At 40.1% G+C, this 13,077-nt stretch overlaps 1 long non-coding RNA gene across 1 annotated transcript in view; it reads left to right on the forward strand.

Moving 5' to 3' along the window:
* The first annotated feature begins 806 nt into the window (after nucleotides 1–806).
* LOC124851411 overlaps nucleotides 807–13,077 on the forward strand; it is a 138,611-nt gene continuing 126,340 nt past the window's right edge. The window contains exons 1-2 of the long non-coding RNA XR_007032465.1: nucleotides 807–823; nucleotides 2,131–2,232. This is a non-coding gene — a long non-coding RNA (uncharacterized LOC124851411). The remainder of the gene's footprint in view (nucleotides 824–2,130; nucleotides 2,233–13,077) is intronic.

The following is a 13,077-nucleotide window of genomic DNA, read 5'->3' on the forward strand; positions in this document are numbered from 1 at the left end:
TAATGCCATTATTCTGAAAGGCACTTTGGAAATATGTTTTTTTATGTGACAATGAACATTCAGTGTGCATGCAGATGAGAACTGCGATGCGACGTGGCTCAGGAGGCAGAGCAGATCGTCCTCTAACCAGAAGGTCGGCGGTTTGATCCGAGTCTCCCCCATGACCCGTGCTGAAGTGTCCTTGGGCAAGAGGCTGAACCCCAGATTGCCCCTGACGGCTGTGCCGACAGTGTGTGAGTGATGTGTGATAGAGAAAAGTGCTGCACATAGATACACTGTATGGATATGTGTGTGAATGGGTGAATGGCAAAAACTGTACTGTAAAGTGCTTTGAGTGATTATCAAGACTAGAAAATCACTGTGTGTAACAATAAATCCAAACCATTTACCATAATGTGTCACTGTGAACATCTGAAGCCACCTAATGTATCTGTGCCTTAGAAATTAGAAGCAGGAAAACGGTACTTCTACAATCAAGACTCTCCCGACTACAACTTCTGCTACTGCAACATTACAGTAATACTACTACTAACCTTACTCTCTGCAGGTATTTTTGATTCAACAGTTATGAAACGCAGGTAAATTCTGTTAAAGGGCTCAGAGATTGCCCCCTCTCAACAACAACTAGCTTATAAAACCCACAGACTGTGAATAATAATAATGCATATATTTTTAATGCATTTAATCTATCTGTATATGCTTTAATGGGGAGCATGAATCTTATTTTACTACATTGCGTTTGTATTTTATTTTCGTGTGTTGACGTTTCATCCCGTTGACGACGTCACTTCCTGTTTATTTCCTGACACGCAGGACTGAGCAGGTGAGTCTCTGCAGCTGCTCGACTCCTGTCAATAAAGTGTTAAAACATGCTAAAAACGCGTTGGAGCGTCATAAAGTTTAGTTTGCAGACACCTCACGTGTTGTGTGCTACTGTTGCATTGACCAATTTATCTTGTTAAAGTTTTTACTCGGAGAAAAACACTTAATTGTAGCAAGCTAGCTCCCATTGTAATGTAAGCCTTAGCTAGGCTAACGTTAGCATGCTATTTACTAATTGGACTCCTCAGTCTCCCCCCCCCCCTCTGCTTAGTGAACTGTCACAGTCACAGGAAGCTGCTGCGCAGGTTTTATTTTATATTAGCTTCAGGTATGTGAGTGACCACTTTCATTTTTAGTTGTGCAGACTTGTTTTCATTATTTGTAAAGTTTTTTGTTATGTTTATGTTTGTCTAAACATTGAAATTCAGCTTTATGAGATATATAAAAAAAATAAAATTGGGACTTAAAAACCAGGAGTGAATGCATTTCATGTGAGGATACGTTCACTTTATTGTCACCAGTCTTTTCAAAGCTGTCCTGTAGATGCCCATTAGAATCAAATAATAAACACACCATACAAACTAAAGACACTTTAAAGTAAACAACCTGGCTGCTGAACTAGATTTGAATCCACACATAAACAATGTCACAAAAAGTTGACTCGTGCTTTTATACTTTCTCCCCTTAACTACTGTAATGCACTTTATTCATGATTAACAAATAATAATAATAAGATTACCAACAATCCATTGATCGGCTCCAGCGTGTACACAGAGATCACATTACTCCGGTTTTAGCGTCTTTATGCTGGCTTCCAGTATCATTATTTTACTTGTTTTTAAGTTTCTTGCACCCTGATACATTTCTGATTGTTTATCGGAGCATGTTCCTAACCCATCCCTAAGGTCTTCTACCGCGGGCTTGCTTAATAACCCAAAAGTGAACTACAAAAAGTTTGGGGAAGTAGTTTTTTGTTGCTTTGCACCAGAGGTTTGGAACAAACTCCCACCACACATCAGTGATCTTTCTTATTTCATGTCTTAGAGTTTATTTTAAAGCACTTGTAGCTGCATTTTATGTATGAAAGGTGCAGTGTAAATAACATTTCTTATTATTATTATCATTATTATCATAAAGATATGAAGAGATTAAAACAGCTAAAATACTATATACACAGAAAATAATACTGTTATTGATTATAGAGAGTATTTTAATTATTGCAGTGAGTTATGTATTCAGTCGGGGGTGAACATGGGGAAGCCAGGTCGTACAAAATACATGTACTGACTTGTTATTACTTTTATCCAGAGGAGAGAATAAATCCCCAGCTGGCATGAGAGCGGTGGTCCTCATCTCTGTCAACGTCACACAACGCAGATCTCAAGTGTCGGACCAAACCAGCTACATCAGGTAAGATGAAGCTGTTACCACCAGCTTGAGGACAAAAACTGTTTTATTAGGGATTAATGTGAATATGCCAATACAGTTAAAAAGGCTGGTACTGGTGCCGCTACCAATTTTGTGTCTACAACTTGAGAATAAATTATAATAACATCTATTTCTACTGCTTATAATACTGCTATTGTTAATATTATAGTATAGCTTGAGAATGATGTGTACTCACAGTGGTTAACACTGGGTCATGTGATGAATGACTTTTCAAAATTGGAACAATAGAAACAAATGTGTTTACTTGGAAGAGGTATATTTTCACTTTAGGTGTGTATTTCCAATGCAAGTTTGTTCTTACATTTTTTTAAGGGGTATTAAATAGGTCTTTAGCGTTGTTATTGTTCATTTTTGTTTGAGCCTGGTTGGTCGTTCCTGGGAGCAATGTGCAGAGTTGCCTTTGTGTTCGACCGGGTTTTCTGCTGCAAGTTGAAGAAACACGTTGGTGGGGTTGAAAAGATCTATAAATAACATTCAGTCATTTATGAAATATCTACCGTTTCTAATGAAGTTCGCATTGCTCAGATTATGGTCTCGTCTCAGTGAGACTAAGTATTCACTTTCATTTGAAATGTGCACCACTCTTGTGTTCATATTGAAATTGCATGTATTGTTAAGACCCCCTTAGGGCTTTTTATTTTTTACTTTAAAACAAGTGCTATCACACAACCTCTCTCCTTTTAATCACAAAGCTGTGCACTATATTTTTGAAGTCACCCAGTGTGGTAATATGAAGCAGGATATGTAACCTCGCAGCTCCTCTGGACCAAATTGCATGTGTTAAATGAGAGAAGTGTCGTCTTTGAATAAAGTAATACATTTGTATTGGGAGGTGAGGGGCTGACAATGAACCCCCTCACTCTTGGTTTAGCCTGTAAGAGGCCGACTTGTTCATCCCTTGTTATGCCGCTAATGTGTATGATTTAAGGGGGAATTATGCACATCTCAATGTGCCTATAAATGACATTATTCATGCACAGGTGCTGCACTAAGCAGCTCCTGAATGATAATTAAGATAATCTTTCTCTTTTTTTCTTCCTTCACGCTCGCTCGCTCCCTTTTCTCACGGATCCACTTTGTTCAGGCAATATCTCCTGTGTCAATACCTCGCTAGGCTGCAGCCCCTCTCCCCTCAGCCCATTGTCTGATCCTTATTCAGCACTAAAACCCGCACTAACAAGTGAGACCACGTCTATGTTTCTCCCCCGAGCCCGACGGTATTTCTGAGAAATAACGTGCCAAGTTGAATTAAAGTGAGAGAATAAGAAAAAAAAAAAAACTTTTGCAAGGCAGAAACTTGGCTGCAGCGATCCCGAGGGAATTCACCGCGCAATGAATTTCTCAAACGAGAATATGAAGACATTGATGTTGAGCACTTTGCATATGATAAGCCCTTTTTTTCCATCAAGAGAAATGATTAGTTTTAGAATGGTTAGGAAATGTTGCTGGGGAAAAAAAAGTGTTCCAGACTCACACATATTAAGAATATTTAGAATACATTAAAACCAAATTTTTTTTGTCAGCGATAGGTGGTAAGTTGTGCCAAAACCAATGTTAAAAACTGCTTTAAAGCTATACTTTCTTTGCACAGAAAGGACATAAAAACCATATTTTTCCCCTGATCTGTTTGGACAGTAGCAAGGCATTCGGTGCCAAATCTTCGTATAGGAAGGGCATCATCACAGAGATAGAGTTAGTGAATCCAGCTTCGTTTGTGTTATTGGGGAACCTGAGGCTGCTTGGGGCTGGAACCCGTCTCCACTGCGGTAAACAGTGAGTGATGATTATCGTCGCTTACCGAAAGGAAATCCAGCTGTATTGTTTTAGCACGGGCCACTTGTTTACAAGAACTTCTCTCCAGTGGACGGGCCGCGCTTGATTCAGTTTTCTTTTGTGTGCAAATCACTCGTTTTGTTTGTATTTTTTCGATTTCGGTGTTGTCTTATGCTCCTAGTCGGCCCTCTCCCCGGCCTGTGTTGTGAGGGAAGCCATCCAGTGTCTCTGTGGCCTGCAGCTGGGTTTCATTACCCAGCTCTCGCCACACCCTTTCACTTCAAATAAACACACTGGGTATGTGTACCAGAGCAGGGACAAATAGGAGCTGCAAATAATTCAGAGCATTTGTTTTAAAATGCTCCAGGTGCCCGGTGGGTGGAGTTTGGCTCAATTCTGTCTCTAGGACTTTCAGGTGAGGTTCCAGTCACAGGAAGGGTTAATTGCATTTACTAACTACTACTTTTGTTGTATGTTAGTTTACATTTATGTATGTAAAACAAACTACAGCTTTAAAATATTTAACTGCTTTAGATTTGGGGGCAGCAGGTCAAGCCTTGAACACAATATTATCATCTTACACAAGGAGCATTATTACACACACAGGGCAACATTGGGGTTCATTTGAAATTGTCTTTCTGGATTCCTGCTAAATTAAGGTCCGGTATCCTTTCTCCTTGTTGCTCTGTTTTGGTATCCACCAACTACATAGGGAAATATTATCTTCTTTCGCTGAGACATACTCAGCTATGTTCACAAGCTGACTGCTTGTTTGGTGCTGGCAAGTAGTTTATAATAGCTTTATCAAGGCTTTTATAAATGCAAACAGCTGCTGCCGCTGCTGGAAATGATTGGAGAGCCAATGAACTTCAAGATGCTGCAATGCTTGATAGAGAAACTGCAGTTGTGCCATAACTATCTATTTGAGCGTAGTCATTAGACGTATAATCGAATGAATGCATGCTTTCGTGAGTACTTTTACTTTTTATACTTCAATACCTGATATACTCCACCCATATTTGAATTATGACTTATCTTTTGCAAGTTTAGTCACGGATGGATGTGTGCCAGTTGTTTGTAGAGAAAATATGTCATAAATTTTGTACAGTGGTTTTGCTGTAGAAAATGTCATTGCAACAGTCGACATGTGATCCAAACCTCACGAGCGACAAAATATGTTGACTTCACCTTCCAGCGTTTTTCTGATCCGACTCCTCAATAAATTCCCCAAAAGTTTGTGATGTTGATAGAAAAAACATGGACATGTTTACTGATCTGATACTGTTTGGTTTGAGTAAGTTTAGTTCCATTAAAATCTAAATCGTGAGGCTAATCTGAATAGGTGTTACGCAGTAGTTAGTGACATTTAACTGACATAATAGCAGCCTTTAAAGTACAGCAAAAAAACCCCCCTGCAGACTACATGTGTCACTGCTGCTGTTGCATGAGGCAGAATTAACTTTACTCTAAAACCCAGATTTCCTCTGCAAATGACACTGAATCATATATATTTGAACTGTGCCTCTTGGCTACGGCGTGTCCTGAAACGTCTTTAATAAGGATGGCGATGTTAAGGGCCTGGTATAGCTCCAGTTTTAAATTAGAAATAACCCGGCAGAACGCTTGACTTACAGAAAAGGTTAGTTTTAAACACAACACATTAATCTCTGCTTCTCATTTGTACATTTATGGATCTCTCTGTGTGTGTGTGTGTGTGTGTGTGTGTGTGTGTGTGTGTGTGTGTGTGTGTGTGTGTGTGTGTGTGTGTGTGTGTGTGTGTGTGTGTGTGTGTGTGTGTGTGTGTCTGGACAGAAACACCCACTGCCATTAACCAAAATATGAAAAAGCAATTATAAAATTGAGTGTGTGCAGGGAGGAGTGTCCACTGATATCCTGAATAAAAATATATAAAAGCACATTTTTTTTAAATCAGTGTTTCAATGGAGGAAGGTTTGTCCGTGCTATCGGCTTAATCTGAATTTGATGAGGCAAAGATGAAAATCAATAATTATCTGGATCATAATATACTCGGAGGATGCCACACTGTGCAGCCCTGCTGTATATCAGCACTCTGAGCAGCAGCAGCAGGAACGTGAGCACAGGCTTCACAATTTCCACCTGATTACAACAACAGAGGCTCATATCTGTTTTCACCGGCTTTGCGTCTTCATTTCCCCCTTTTTTTGTGGCAGAAATTGCAGCTTTTACTGATGACAGGCAATTTGAAAATGCCCTCGTTGAATAGTCACAGGTGCCATGTTGTTTGAATCCAGCCGCAAATAGCCGGGGAAGGTTTTTTTTTATTTTTTCCTCCAGTGTGCAGGAAGAGAGCACACAAAAGTCTATTCAGAATGAAATGCTGTTTTATGTGGCCATTAGCAGATTGGAGTTTTAGTTACACAAATCTTTTACAGAGGCAGCAATAATATCATTGGCTGAGTTAATCAGCAGTGGGCAGAGGCAAAGATATACAACTTCTTCTTTTTCTTGGCGTGCACTTTAAAGGCACCCTGTGGACTTCTTTCAAAAGATCGCATTGCAAATAATTTTTAATGAAATGCATTTAACACGCCCATAAGGCCTCAGGGATGCGTGCGGAGCTTCTGGTTCGTTACGTTGAAATCAAACATACCTTTAAAACTCAATGACAAACATATAAAGTTTGGTCAAAATCTAATATTCTGTGACGTTAAATTGAATTTTGTGAAAATTAAAATGTGTTTGAAGCTCATGGATGTTGTGCGTCCTCAGGCTAGTTTACCTAGAGGCTAGCTACGGGCTGGTATAGCTGAAGTTGAACTTGGAAGGTTAACTTGGCTAATTAGCTTTCTTTGAAAACTTCAGCTTCTATGTTTGCATTGCTTGAATGGGCTTTTATTGTTGTTACTAATAGATAACACTACTGTTTACAAGCTACCCTTTAGGAGACAGTATTTGGCTGTGAAGACTGAAGACTGCATCCTTCCACTAATTTTTGTAGGAATCTGTCCAATCCTTTTTTTTTTTTAAATGCTGCCAACTAAAAAACAAAGAAATCTACACCAATGAAAACATAACCTCCTCGGTGGAGGTGATACACATTTCTTAAAGCCTATGGTGACATCTGTATGTATAAGATATTTCTACTTTTTAAAGGTTCAGTGTGTAAAATTTAGTGACATCTAGTGGTGAAGTTGCATGTTGCAGCTGAATACCCCTCACCTCACCCCCCCCTTCCGAACATGAAAGAGAACCTGTGGTAGCCTTCAGCTGTCATTATTTTGTCCAGTCTGGGCTACTGTAAAAAACATGGCGGCCTCCGTAGAGAGGATCCACTCCTAATGTAAATGTAAAGTATTTCAATATAAAGGGCTCATTCGAGATTTAGATGATTTCAAACTAGTGAAAACAGCTGTGGGATTATTTTATATTCAATTTCTGCCAATTGATCCCTTTCACTTAAATCGTAATCAATCTGGACCTTTAAATTAGTCAAGTTAAGTTAATTTGTTATTAGTTGTTTGTTCATAAACCCCATTTAAACATAGATGCAATATTAGAAAGCCCTTAACTTCCATCTGTCTGCTCTGGAAAGGTTGTTGCATTTTCAATATTTGATCACACAAATGTTTAAAATGAGCTTGTTGGCTCTTATATATCAGATTAAATGGATTATAGAAACAGGCAGCATACGTTAGCATCAGAGTGTTTGTCTCAAACATCCTGAGACTCTTTCAAACTACTGTTATCATTGAATAGGACTCGCCTTCAGTCTGATGTTGTTGTATGTGTACTGTTGTGGCCGACCACACATGCTGAAGAAGTCAAGAGAGATTATCTCATGTCTCTAACTTTGAAACAGCATTTTGACTCAAGTGATAAGCGTCAAATTTACACATAATCTTGTGTTTGGTCGCCTCAGTGTTAAGTTCCCTTCAGTTACATCGTTTGTATTTTACCTTTGTTGCATTTCTTACATGGCACAAGATAAGAGTTTCTGTCGGTTGTTTCCCCAAAGAAGCGTAAATGCATATGCGAGTGTGTGTTTGTATCATTTTCAATATCTCGATGTCTAAGATCATACACGACAGAATCAAGCAAACATTGGAAGGGGAGATGTGTACCGGGGGGGTGAAACATCTTTGTTCCCTCTGCTCTTTAGAAAGCTTTAGCCAGCCCGTCTTCACTGAAGCGTACAGGATGTGCCTGATGTTTCCTTGGCAAAGGAAAAGGTAAAAATAGAGAAGATTCATCTGGTTTGAGTTCTGCGGCACCGCATTACTTTAGGGGTAGTTTTTTTTTCCTGCTCTTTTTTGTGTTCAGCGGTCCCGGTCCCTTTTGTGTGATTGAAGCTCAAACAGACCAGGAAATGCAAATAATCCCGGTTCTGAGGACGTCCAGTGACGTGATTGTTGGGACGGTACGAGGAGGCCGGCCGGCTCGCCACATTAAAGGCAGAACTTGAGCGAAAGATGAGTGGAGACTGGGTTAAGTTAAGCGAGAGGAGAGGACTTCAAAGGCTGCTAGGTTTGCCTGCCATATTGAGAGTGACGAGATGTGTCTTTTATTAATAGCATTCACCAGAGTTTCTTGTTTCGGCTCTCAACTTGTTCCATTGTTCTACAATCACCGCAATGTGGGGACCGAATGAAAGGAGCTGTTTCAAAGCTGCAGAGCAAATTACACCTTGATTACACGCGAGGGAGGCAGTTGAAGGATTTACTGTTTGTGACTGTTTGACATGTGTTTTTATCTGATCTTAGGCGCTTTACCACCCTTGTTAAAAGCACTTTATACGTGCATTTAACTTGACTTTCTAGTTGTCCATATTGTAAGGGTTTATGCTCATTTTACACAACCTGATGCAATAATCTGACCTTTTTTTGTCCTTAGTTTAAACTAGGTAGATTCAAATCTTTTAATTTATCATTTCCCTTTGAAAAAGATTAAAAGAGGTGAAGAGAAAAATTATCATCACAGTGACTCTGTTCTGTCTCTATCCCTAATGTCATATATACATATTGTTGTCCATGAAAGTGGTTGCTAGTCTTTCTACGCACCCTGGACAGGTTGCCAGCATATCCCAGAGACAACACACAAAGACAACCATTCACACTCCCATTCACCACCATAGACAATTAAGAGTTTCTATTTAACCTTACTCCAATCTGCATGTCTTTGGACTTTGGGAGAGAACCCACACAGACACGGGGAGATCTTGCACAGACCACACAGAATGACCCCCAAACCAAACTGGGATTCACACTGAAAACGTTCTCGCTGTGAGGCGACGGCTGCAAAAGAATAATCAAGTAAATCAAGAGGATTCAAATTCATACAAAACCCAGAAAGAAATAAAAAGTGCATTTTTCTTATGAATTTGGATCTTTTCATAACATTTTTATTATTATCTAACCATGTGGTTCCTGGCCTGGGGGACTGGCCTCTCAATGAAATCACAAGATGAATCTGAGATGCCACAAGATGATTAATGTGACAGGGAAGAAAGTATTCAGATGAAAATTTGTAAAAATACTTTATTTGTATTTGCTGACTTTTTATTACATCTTTTTCTTTTTTTTCGAAGAAGAGATGTTGGACAGTTTTTTGTCCGTCTGGCAGGAGTTCTTACCGTGTGCCTTTGCTTGAGGAGATAGTTTGGTTTCGACCGGTACCCACAAGACTTTGCGATGTTTTTTCTTAGTATTCATTTGATAAGCAACAATGCAGAGCTAATCTGCCAGATTTGAGGTCTTGTTGTCCCCCGAAATGTGATCAGCATATTCTGATGAATTCTTGCGTCTCTGCATCGACGTCCATGAGACATTTATTGTCCTTCTGGTCGATACTAATTCATCTGCATCCTATCAGCAAATGTAATCTTTGTCAGGATGACATCACTGTGGACATTCACTCACAGAAAAATTTGGATTGTGCATTTGGAAGTAACTTTATTTCCTTTCTTCCATTGACACAAGTTTGGCTCTGCCTCCAAAAACTCCTCAATTATCATACTAATTTAGCAGTGGTGGTCTTCATATCCACCGCTGTACAGAAGTGCATCAGACACTGTTTCAGAGATGGCTGCTTTGCATATTATAATGCGAGCACTGCCCATCATCCCTTCTCATTAAACATCCAGTATCTCGCCTTCTTTTCGTCTCTGTCTTTAGAAAAAGGAAAGCAAAAAAAAATCTTGATTTGGCCGCTTTAATTCTCCTCAGCGGACTTGTAATTGGTATTTACGTGATTGGCTTTTACACCGTTCGCTGCTTTCCCCATAAATCCTTGTCAATCTAAATTCCGTCGAGCGCGTTATCAAGCGAACAGAAACAAATAATGCCACAAAACACCACAGTAAACATTCCATAATTGACTGTTTAGGAGCGCGATCATCAGTTGGGGTTTGATTTGAGGATGTAATCTGCTTTTGCGGATTGCCAGGCCATTCAACCAAAAATGGACACGAGAGTTAATGCCGCTCCAACCTCTGAGCCATTTACGCTCGTTGAATGTACTTGTAATGATTGAGTTTGAAAGAGCCATGTTTTATCATCGGCCAACACAAGAGTTGACAATCTTAAGACCTTCAACTAGAAATAATTAGGATCTATTTGAATGCTGAGTGTGGCGCACAGTGCTGAGACAAGAGCTAAGCTTGTTAACGAATGTGGTGGCAATTAAATGGCTCCCCCCCCTACTGTTTATGGTTTTTTATCACCTGAAAATTGATTATAATTCTCCGCATTGCTTGACCATAAAGTTTCAAAATCTCTGCCGGCGTAATTGAAAATGCTCGTTGTGATGCAGCGACTGAGCATTTCTTTTTTGCGAGATTTCAATTTGTTTCCCCCACAAAAGACCCAAAGTATTTTTAGTTCCCACAGATCCCACATGAAACCTGAGCTGGCGACATGGTTAAAATTAGTCCGTGCTGCTTATTTGAATGTTTTTTCCCCCCTTCCTCCTCCTTGTTAATTTCTCCACATAGTTTAACATTAAAAATCAGGTCAACCTTTAAGATTTATGAGCGGAAAGAAAAAACGAATTAATGGTATGCTATTTTTATTCAGTCAGTCGTCTGTTAATTTGGTATGACCTTAGTCAAAGGCGGTGAAATAACAAACTCTACTTACTTCTTCTTAAGACCAAACCCCTGGTCTCCCATGTTGCTTTTTCTGAGGATGTGAGAAGAGAAGGGCCCGCTGCCAGTTGCTTTAACTCTTATCTGCAAAAAACTCAACACAGGGTTTTTAGGACATCAGTGGCACGAAGAAACTCGTACGCTTTCATCTAATTTCACAGCATATTGTTTCAATTAAGCTTTTTTTTGCTTTTATTAGTCGATTTGAAAATCTGTTTTTTGAAACAATAAAAAGGCAGCTCAAGTAACATTGAGACACATTTGGAAAATAAACCCTGACAGCCAGATCAGGCCTCTCATCATCTGATGGTGTCAAAGAGGTGGCGAGAAATGGAGACCATAAAGGTCGCTGCGTCGTCTGTGAGTGTCTTTGTCCGTGAGCCAAAGCAGAGGTGCGTCACCTCCTTTATTTCCCACCTTTCTCTCGCTGATGAGTTCCCAGTGTGACTCTCCTCATGACAGCATCCAAACTTTGCTGTGTGAGTGCTCACTGCCCCCCAGTGAAGCATCCCCGCAGGGGTTTTCTTCACAGAGAGGCTAGAGGGGAGGGGGTGAAGGTGAAAGTTTGGCACTGAGCGACAGATCTCCAACAGCGGACGCCTTTGTTTCCAGGTTGCTCATGCTCTGAAATGTGGTTGAGCCAGGTGGCCTCTGACCTGACCTCTACTCTGAGGGAACCGGTGGGCAGAGAGGCTGAAATAAAAAAAAAAGAGAAAGGAACGGGCAAACTTGGTTTGAAGAAAGGATCAGAATGGAGGAAGGGGAGATTGTGGGGTTGGGTGGGGGGGTGCATGAAACAAAGTGTTCAGAAATAGGTCAACCAGTATCTCATTTTTCTTGCTAAGCTTGTAATCACCCTTGACAGGCACACTGTGGAACAGGCTATTCAGTTGGAATTCAGGACTGATCGTTGAATTACGGACCATAACCATCCGTCTCATCGTGTAAGGGAACATTTAGAGGATGGGACTTCTTTGTTCTTTGTTTCGTTGCTGATGAGGACGAGTTACCTGTGTTGACCAGTTAGTTGTGAATGTGTCTGCCAGTTGAGGCTGTTTTTAGTGTGTCCACAGAAGAGAAAAAGGAGATAGTGTTGATGTTTTGCTCAAGGGCATCTTTTCAGAAGACAAAGGATTTCATTCACGTCTTAAGACCTGTCCAGACATTTTTTGAGTGTTCAGTTTTCTGTTACCTCAATTAAAAAATGTTGAAATCAGGTTTGAGGATTTCCCAGAATACAATTATTGAATTTGAAATTGTAATTCTTTAACGTTTAACCAAAAATCAAATGAATTAACATAATTTGAAAACAGAAATCTCAGAGACCGTTTCTGAAAACAAGGGCAAACATTATCATAACTACCTGCATTGATGCTACTAAAAGTGGATGTTCTTGTAATTTAGACAAAATCAATAAGATCTGTATGAATTCTCACACAACTAGATTGTAAATTCAAGCAGCCTGGAAATAATTGTGTGCCACTGATGAATGTTCATCAGAAAACAGTCCCCCCATCTCGCCACAGATTTAAATGTGATCTTGTTAAGCCACCAAGGGACTGAGTCTCGCCCATGGGTGGCCAAAGGATACTCTGTCGCTAATGAGGTGTGCACAGGCCCCGTGGGTAATGGCAGTGTCACGCCAAAGCTTTTTGACACCTCAGGGCAGCCGTACAGTATGGCTCAGGCCTCTGCTGTCGCCTGGCATTCATTTGACGCTGAAACAATGAAACACGTCGACCATAAAACTGGGTTTTCATTGGTAGTTTTGATCCCTTCCACTCTAAATACCCATTTTAATATGCACTTTACCCATTATGTCTGTGTTAATAAGAAGTCTCTTTGAGAATGTGCCCATTGTTGAGTGAGTCTGTTAATTATGACAGCTCAAAGTGCTGCTGTATTCTACT

The sequence above is a fragment of the Hippoglossus stenolepis genome, chromosome 24 (genome assembly GCF_022539355.2).
Source record: "Hippoglossus stenolepis isolate QCI-W04-F060 chromosome 24, HSTE1.2, whole genome shotgun sequence".
Taxonomy (NCBI): domain Eukaryota; kingdom Metazoa; phylum Chordata; class Actinopteri; order Pleuronectiformes; family Pleuronectidae; genus Hippoglossus; species Hippoglossus stenolepis.